At 37.7% G+C, this 8840-nt stretch overlaps 1 long non-coding RNA gene across 2 annotated transcripts; it reads right to left on the bottom strand.

Moving 5' to 3' along the window:
- Positions 1-1950: 1950 nt before the first annotated feature.
- On the bottom strand, positions 1951-5315 carry LOC113219104. 2 transcript variants are annotated; one of them, XR_003305645.1, is made up of 3 exons: positions 4993-5315; positions 4161-4234; positions 1951-4088 (listed from the first exon to the last, which is right to left on the bottom strand). It is a non-coding gene; the product is annotated as an uncharacterized LOC113219104 (long non-coding RNA). The 2 variants fall into 2 exon arrangements; XR_003305644.1 differs by lacking the exon at positions 4993-5315 and adding an exon at positions 4391-4986.
- Between the last annotated feature and the right edge of the window lie 3525 nt (positions 5316-8840).

Below are 8840 nucleotides of genomic sequence, written 5' to 3'. Positions count from 1 at the left end.
CACGATCGTTTTGATCGTACAGTGCCGCTTCGAGGAAACTTTATCTGTCGGCCATCCCGACCTTGAGCCTCGAGCGCCTCCACGAGGCTCGCGCGGACGCTTCGAAAATCCCCCGATTTTCGAGCCTCGGGGATATGTATAATCGCCGCTGACGCCGCCGTTTATTATTGCGCGGCGATCTCCTCCCGTAACTCTTCCCCTTCCCCATCTTTCTCAGCTTCCGCTTTCTTCCATGCTCACCTTCTTTCATTCTTCGACGGATTAACGATATATATATATGTATGTGTTTCGTATCGCTTTGCTTTACTTCTTCTTCCCTTCTCCGTGAATTATTTATTTCCGTGATGTTGCACGATGATTCACTCGTAAAGAGATTGGGGGAAAAATTTTAAAAGATGTTTTCTTTTTAATCGATAGAAAAATACTATTAATTGTGCTAATTAAAAATACTGTTTCTCAATTTTGAGAACACGGTCGAGTGGCAGCCTTCGAATAAGTCTCTCCCCTCTTCTCTCGTAATTTATGTAATTACACAGAAAATATATTTCTATGCAAGATAGAGGATTCAAAAATAAATTAATTCGTAAAAGTTGGAAGCAATTTTTTAATTTTCCATTTCTTCAAAATTAAGCCAAGTGTCCAATGACTTGCCACGATGGCATCGCGAAGATGACCTTCTTCGCGACCGAGGAATCCGTTCAGAGGTAATCCGCGGCCAGAAAACGCGAGACCAATCGATCATTCCGAGAGGGGACAAGGGCAGACCCGTTTTATATAATCGGCGGACACGTCAGTGATCGCACGTTGAAAAGGTTAAAGCGAGCGTGGCGGAGCCTCGATCGACGATGGAAACCAGCTGAACCGATCCCTCGCCATATTCTTCCAGACATTTTAGAAAACGTTTCCGTGATTTGCTTTCTTTCCTTTCTTTTCTCTCTTTTTTTTTAATTGGATTTTCCAGAGAAATTGGATCGGGATTTGTTTAATTTTTGCGCTCTTCTTCTTTTTTAAAGAAGGTGGATCAAGAAGAATTTTATATTTTTAGATCGGGAATTTGTGTATACGATTTGTATATTGAGATCATTTTCCACGTATTTTCTGTATATTTTTAAGTATAATAAATGCACGAATGTCTGCAGTTTATCGACGAGGTAATTATTGGGATACAGAGGTTGGGAGTCCTTGGGATTATTGGAGTGTAATAACGGTAAAGGTTGGGGTTATATTTGGAATTAATAGGAATAGTTGAATTTCTGTGTTTATTCTCTGAGAGTATTTGAAAAACTCGGCTTTCTTTATTATCTACAACGGTGATTTATAACGATCTGAAATATCTGGTAGTTGTGTAGAGAATTAAAAAGATTTGGAAAATTGGAAATTGGGGAATTGAGAGAAATGGAATTCTTGTCTCGATTTTTCAAAAAAGTCTGTTATTTTCGAACTAAATTATTTTTTTCTTCTTCTCCCTTTTGGAAATATTCGGAGAAACGATGATGATGAGGGAATTATATATTGGTTCGAAGAATTTGGAATCCTTGGAATTATCGGGGTGTAATAATGGTAAAGGTAAATTTATATTTGGAATCCTCGATAGGAATCCTTGAATTTACGTTTCGTTTTTCTAGAATGACACACATATGAAATTAAATTTTTAGTATAGATATTATTAACACGTTCCATTAAAAATTATTAACTCTAGCTATTCCAACTTATAATAGAAATACAAAGAAGATATATAAATATACACACACAAAAATAACAGAAATACACGAAGAAATATTATTTCAACCGTTAATATCCTGATAATTTACTGAATAATATTTGTTTTTCTTCTGTTACATGTTACTTTAGACTCATAAAGAGTTTCAATGTAACTCGTGTTATTGCTGCGTATTTAACGAGATACATTTTCTACTATTCAAATATTCAATGAATAATATTCCTTCCATGTTTTTTCAGTATAAAATTAATATCGTACGTCTTGACACCTTGTGCAATTGCAACGAAGAAAGAAAGACCTTACGACTAATTAGAATTCGAATCAAAGAGAAGTATGTAAGTATCGATATGTTAATGTTTAATAAACGTTCAAAGAAAATCAGAATGCAACAATCGATATCGATTCCAAGATCTTTTCTCCTTCTTCTCTTTTCTTTCTTTAACACGCAATTAATACAAAATATGAACAAAAACACGTTTCCTCGCACGTTTATCTAAAATTATCATCGTATCTTAATGTAATTATATCTTGCTCAAACAAAGAGAAACGTATACGATACACGAATACTTTCCCAAAAATTCTTCAAAAATATAAAATTCAACAATACAATCGATAATAATCGTCGTTGTACGATGTTACGATGTCATAAAATCCGGGAGAAAGATAATCATTATCTTTCCACGACACGCGATCTCCACGATCTCGCCAATAATAAATCATCGAAAATGATAAAAAGCCTCAACAACGTTTTTATTTCTAAACCGCGATCTTTCCCGAAATACAACAGCCTTCTTTATTTCCCTTTTCTTAAATTCACGTTGTAAATCTGTAATAATAACCTCAAAAAGATTTATCTAATTTCTAAGCAAAAGATTTTTTCACAGATTTCTGAAAATACGAAGAATCGAAAAAGAGATATAATAATTAACCTAGAAATTAATTAAGAGAGCTCAAATTTATCTAAAAAAAAATTTAGTCGCAGGATTTCTCAAAAGAAAGAAAAAAAAAAAATTAATACGCCTAAGCAAAAATCCACTGATCCACGAGGATATATATATATATACACGTATACAGTGATGCAATTGTCATTGTTGGTCGCTCCCCCAAGAGATTATCAGATTATCCTCTCTACGTGCATATCTGAGATGACCGTGGGGCACACCGAAACTTGTCGATCCGTACAAATTTCAAGGCCTGCATGAGGCGTCGTACGAGAGAACACGTGCGTCGTCCCTCCAAGGTCGCGATGGTATGATCTCTCCGCTCCGTGTCCTTGAGCGGAATAGGTGCGAGAGACGAGACACTTTAACACGCGGTGATACGGTTCGTCGATACTTTGTGATTGTTCGTTGGAGAAGTCGAGTTGAATTTGACCCGATGGAATGAGATCTGTGAAGATTTGAATGTGAATGAACGATCGAGATCAGAAGAATTGAATAAATTATCAACTGGAGGAATTATATCGTGGAGAATTATTTGTCATCAGAAATGGAGGGAGAAATTTTGGAAAAATAAGGGGATTAAAGGGGAAAAGAACGGTGAATTCCTACTTAAAAGGATTGCTCTCTGAAGCTATTAAAGAATCGGAATGACAAGATCGAGAATGATGAAACGCGTTTTAAAGCGCGAAATGGAACGGGGATGGACGGAGCTTGGTGCTTCCTATTGTTTGGCATATAATTAAATGGTATACGTACGAGATCGTGGCACAATATGTTGCCAGTGGGATAGTATCGATTACTTGGTCGCGGTTATATATTTATGGATGTTTTATTATAGCTCGGTACGTTGGAATTACGTATGGAACGTGTATAGTATACATATATATATATCTGTGTATACACACTATATACACTATTATTCTACGTTGTTGAAAATCTTGTTCCATCGGTGGTTCGCATTTATTTTTACCGCCCTTTTCTTCTCTCTCTTTTTTTTTTTTTTTTTTTTTTCTCCACGACAACACGTGACACATATTTCGAAGCGCGACGCGATGATGGCCGCGCAATTCAACCGTAAGTGAAACAGGTCGATAAAGATCAGACAAGGTGAGACGATAATTCGGTAACAAAGTCGAAAGTATTTTTATTATACTTGCTGCTCCAACCATTTCTGTGAAAATCATAGATCGTTAAAAGCAAAGTTCAAAATTCTGAAAGTATATTGCAATTAGCTAAGAGACGAGTCACTTTTTTTTTCTTTTTTTCATTCCAATTCCTTCGTCTTCTAATAAACGCACAATATTTACGATTATCCGTGTAATGAAATCTAGATTCACTGGATGGATCAAATTACACGAGTTAATAATAATAATAGTTGAAAATGATTCGAACGAGTGACTTTTTTAACAATCATACGCTAGTTTCCCCTAGAATAAAAAAACACTAGCTCGTCATCTACCATCTTACCTAAACGCACGTATTTACAAAAAAAAACTTACATTAGATCGAAATCGTTCAAATCCAATTCCAAAGGAGAAATCCAATTTCTCGACAAAATTGAGATTAATTTCCCCTGAAAAAAAAAAAGGAAAGAAAGCACAATTACATAATCGCGAAATTCGCAATTCTCACAATGATTGACAACAACGTTGCTCCATCCAAATTCCCCAGAATTGAGGTTAATTTCCCTCCCTCCCTCCCCGCTCAGGAAAGGACAACCCCGGCTCACCGCGCGTATCCCAACAGGACAGGATTTCGATTGGTTTCGAAAATCGACGCACTGGATGGTAAACGGGTCAGAGATGGTAAACGACGCCGATTATAGTCGCGTTGGTGGTGGTGGTGGCGGCGGTGCATGACTGGTTGCCGATATATCTGTATACGTGTCCGTCCCAGCCGCCCGTGACCACGTGGCCTTGTCCTTGTACGACGTCGACGTCGAGCGCTCCGTGCCACCGACACCCGCCGTCGGTCGCCGTGGAACCTTCCTACGACCGTGCCGCGGCGGAGGGAAGAGAGATGCCCCCCGCTGTGCCCCCGATGAAACGCAGCTAAAGCCCGATTTACGCTACAATTGTAATTGAGGATAAAGGAGAGGGGATGGACCGTGGTTGTTTGACACGGTTGTTGCTTCGAAAGAGAAGAAATATATATATATATATATATATGTATATGGTTGGTTGTGTGTGGAAAAACGTGAGACGAGACAGAGATGGCTCGGTGTATAATTGCTGATATCTAATTTTTTTTCGCGGAAAGGAAGTTTAAAGGAGATAAAAATGTATATCGAAACGATTCTGCACACATTCGAGATGATACGGTTAGACTTACAGTGTTCTTCCAGTATTTCAGAGCGGGATCTCGTTTCGGAGTATTTTCGGAGTCGGAGTCGATCTTGGAAGAATTTCGTTCTAATTCTCTTTTACGAATGTCGATATGACGATCCAAATAAAGAGCGTGATGCGAAACGTTTTACGCGGAAATACGAAGACGCCGTTTAACGCGGAATTACGAGTTAATCCGTCTCTTGCCAACGGAGAACTGCGTCATCCGTAACTGTAAATCTTCTGCCCATCGATTCGGCACGACCTTCGAGAGGCCCGCTAATTGTTTTCGAATGAAATCGTTCTCGAGGATATTATACACGTGTATGTTTACGCTCGACGTTTATATCGAGCGTAATTTTATTCCATCGTTGCAAACGAATTATCGTAATATCGTGCTATTTTTTTAATTTTTACATATTCATTCGTCGCAACCGTATTTTTTCGATGAAGAGAAATTAAGATTACATATTTTCAATATGTATCTTATTCGTTATCCTCTAACGATTTATTTTATTATCAGGAAATAAAAAATTGAACGTATTATCAGCACAAGGATTAAAATTACCTTCTCGATTTTCATTTTCAATCATTTTCCACTTTGCACGTATTAATAAATTCGTCTGTATCGAAAATATTTATTACGCATTATCGGCTTTAAAACATAATCGAGATTGGAACAAAACATCCAGCGCATCCAATTTCCATCTTCATCGATCTTTAATATATATACACATATATATATATATATATATATGTAAAAGCTACCATTTACTTTCGTAAAATTAATTTCGCAAGATTATTCGGAAATGAATAGCACAAGGGAACGAGAGAAGATTGCTTCTCGCGTAACGTTATGCAATTTGATTAAAGACTTCTCGAAGTCAGGGGACAGAGTGGGTAGGTTTTGCCTGAGAGGAGGGCAGCGAAGATGTTTAGCTGATTCGTATTTTCGTTCGCGGTTTCAGATGATCCATCGTTCTTGTGTCGAGAATGTCGAGCTTCGAGACGCTGATCGGGCAAAGTTTGAAGAGGATACGATTTCCGAGCCGCGAACTTGCACGTCACACGTCGTTTATATTATAATTATTCTTTATTATCTATATTATCAACGATAGACTTCCGTTCAAAAAAAAAAAAAAAAAAGAAAAAAAAATCGCTCAACGGTTTAATAAATTTATTATATAAATTATAAATTGTAATTGTTTACGTCATTGCGACGATGTATTGAAGTAAATCGATCCCTCTTACGATTTCTTACGCTTTACACCTCTCTTCATCATTTCTGAGAGAAAAATTATCGATCGATAATTATGACGTTCGTTTATGCAAGGATGGACTATGTCCACTCCCGATGTACCAAATGTCCAAACGGATTTATGGTCGCGTGGGTGACAAAATTAGAAATAGCTTTTTGATTAACGCTTGTTTTCTCGCATAAAACCCTTTCGACAAAAGAGATAAAAGTAAAATATAGATAATCCAGAAGATGATTCAGATCAACTTTCCCCGATTTTAATTATGAACGAATGGAATATAACGATTATTTAGCTGTTTCGTTCGTCTGAAAAAAAAAAAGGGAGAGAGAGAGAGAGAAAAAATTACATTATGTGCGGTATTTAAGTATCATTTTCCTTCCGGTAGAATGTGACGTAAATAACATTATCGCGTTACATAAAAGTAAGCTAAAACGAGAGTAGAATATTTTCGATTCCCTGATTCCGTTTCGTTACACAGTCAACAGGGTCACCGAAGAAGATATTACGCCGCTCGAAAGCCAAATATTTCAAGAAATCAACGCCAAATCCAATCGCTTCAATTTCGAAAACGGGGAAAGGAACGAACCATTGATCGATCGAATTAATAATTTGATTTAATTCGAGCTTCGAACCAATTATCATCATCGTTCCCTTTTGGAATTTCATTCCAAAAAGAAAAACATTATTCACAATCATCCTAAAACACGTATAAAAATGCCTCTCTAACTCTCCGATCCAGGGATACCATATTCCATTTCTAGAGCCAACGAGAAATCCACCAAAAATCGATCGCGATCAAAAATAACGAGATCCTCTTTGGCATCGCTCGAAAAATCACGACTCGGCTGACTCACGACACTTGCACAAATCGTCGAAACATCCTCCCACCAACTCCCTCATTCTCTCTCTCTCTCTCTAAAGAACTCGATCTCGCGAAACGAGGAATAAAACAAGAAGAAGAAAAAGAGGAGAAGGAAGAAAGATCCACGTGATCCACGTATTTCGAGAGAGAGAGAGAGAGTATGTGTGTATAGGCACGCGATGCATCTAAACCGGGAGAACACGTGAGAACCAGTCCGGATCCAGTTCTCCCTATCGGGAGTTGCACGGTTGCATCGATCGGCAGCCAAGGCTGCGTCTCATTCGGGCAAGGCCAAGGTCGTTGGCTGGCATTGCCGGCGAGCGAAGGTGAGATCGCAATTTCCCGCACCGGGCGAGGGTTGCGCGGAAAGTGCAGCCGGGGTCATGGGCGACCCGCGGGATCGAACAACCATCGCGCCCGTTCTTGGCATTCAGCGGGATCGATGCGCGGGCAGAGAGGCGAGGAGGAGGCGAGGGAGGAGGAGGCGAGGTGTGCGCGGTTTATCGGTGAATACGTGCCAATTCGGTTTCGTTTCAGGTGCGTTTTTTTAGCCGATGGAACGAGAGGCGTGTATACAGGGTGTACGAGAAGTGTGAATGGAAAAGCGAGTCTGTATGCAATTCCTGTTATTTTCTGTTGTAACGAAGGAATGAGTGTAACGAATGAGGTATAAATAATATAAATAAATAAATATATAGAATATAAATAATTCTTTTGGATCTTGAGATATTGTATATATAGAAATGTATCGTGGAAGTGAAGGATTTTTTTATTCGTGAGAAATTTTTACGAATAAAAATTAATCGAGACGGATAAATTAAGGGATGAATTTTAAAAAAGAATCCGACTTGTACGAGTTGTGAATACTTTGGTAAAGTGGAGAAACTAATTCCAAAGTATAAAGTTGATCGTTCAGAGATTTTTTTTTTCATATTGTTTGAACAAGAAATGGAATTTCCTGGTATCTTGTCGCTATCTCTTAGTTATTGTATCTAGCTAAATATAAATAATTTTTGTGTCGCGGAAAATGGCTGGAAGAAGAAGAAGATGAGGAATTCTTTTCATTCTTATTCCAAGAGGAAGTTGTTTCACGCCGATGATCCCTTGTCCCATTCTCGAAAATGGATCGTTACTTATTTTTAATTCCATTCCGCGAAATTTATTCATCCTGTTTCTTATCGTCGCACCAACCGATCTGAACCTGAACATTCAATACAACGATTAGTTTCTGAGAAATTAAATAGATCTTGGGACGATGAAGTCACAGTTTAAAAAAAAAAAACTGAACTATATAATTTCTTAGTTTAAGACAAGCTAGTTTTTTAAATTTTAAAAAACGAGAATAAAAATTAATTTAAAAGATCAATACTCGTTTACAAGATATTTTTATTCAATAATCTCTGTATGAACAACATGGGACCAAAGAAGAGACAAAAACAGAGAATTTTAAATAATAATATCCCGAAAATTTTTATTTTAAAAAACTAGTAACAAAATAATAAAAATTTTTCCACGAACCTATCAAGGAATCGAACGAGATCGAAGGAACGTAATATCTCTATCGTTCGGATATCAGGAACAATGTTGCGGTGTTGCGCAATAATGACCATCTAGGCGATGATATAATAATATTGCAAACAATATTAGTCAATAGGACGTTTCCTGGTTAGATAATGGCGGCAAGGTTACGCGAAAAGAAGCAACTCGCGCGAAGGTGTTGTTAAAGCCGTTCGA

Source organism: Apis mellifera, linkage group LG11, assembly GCF_003254395.2.
Source record: "Apis mellifera strain DH4 linkage group LG11, Amel_HAv3.1, whole genome shotgun sequence".
Taxonomy (NCBI): Eukaryota; Metazoa; Arthropoda; class Insecta; order Hymenoptera; family Apidae; genus Apis; species Apis mellifera.
This window is presented reverse-complemented; position numbering and strand designations above follow the sequence as displayed.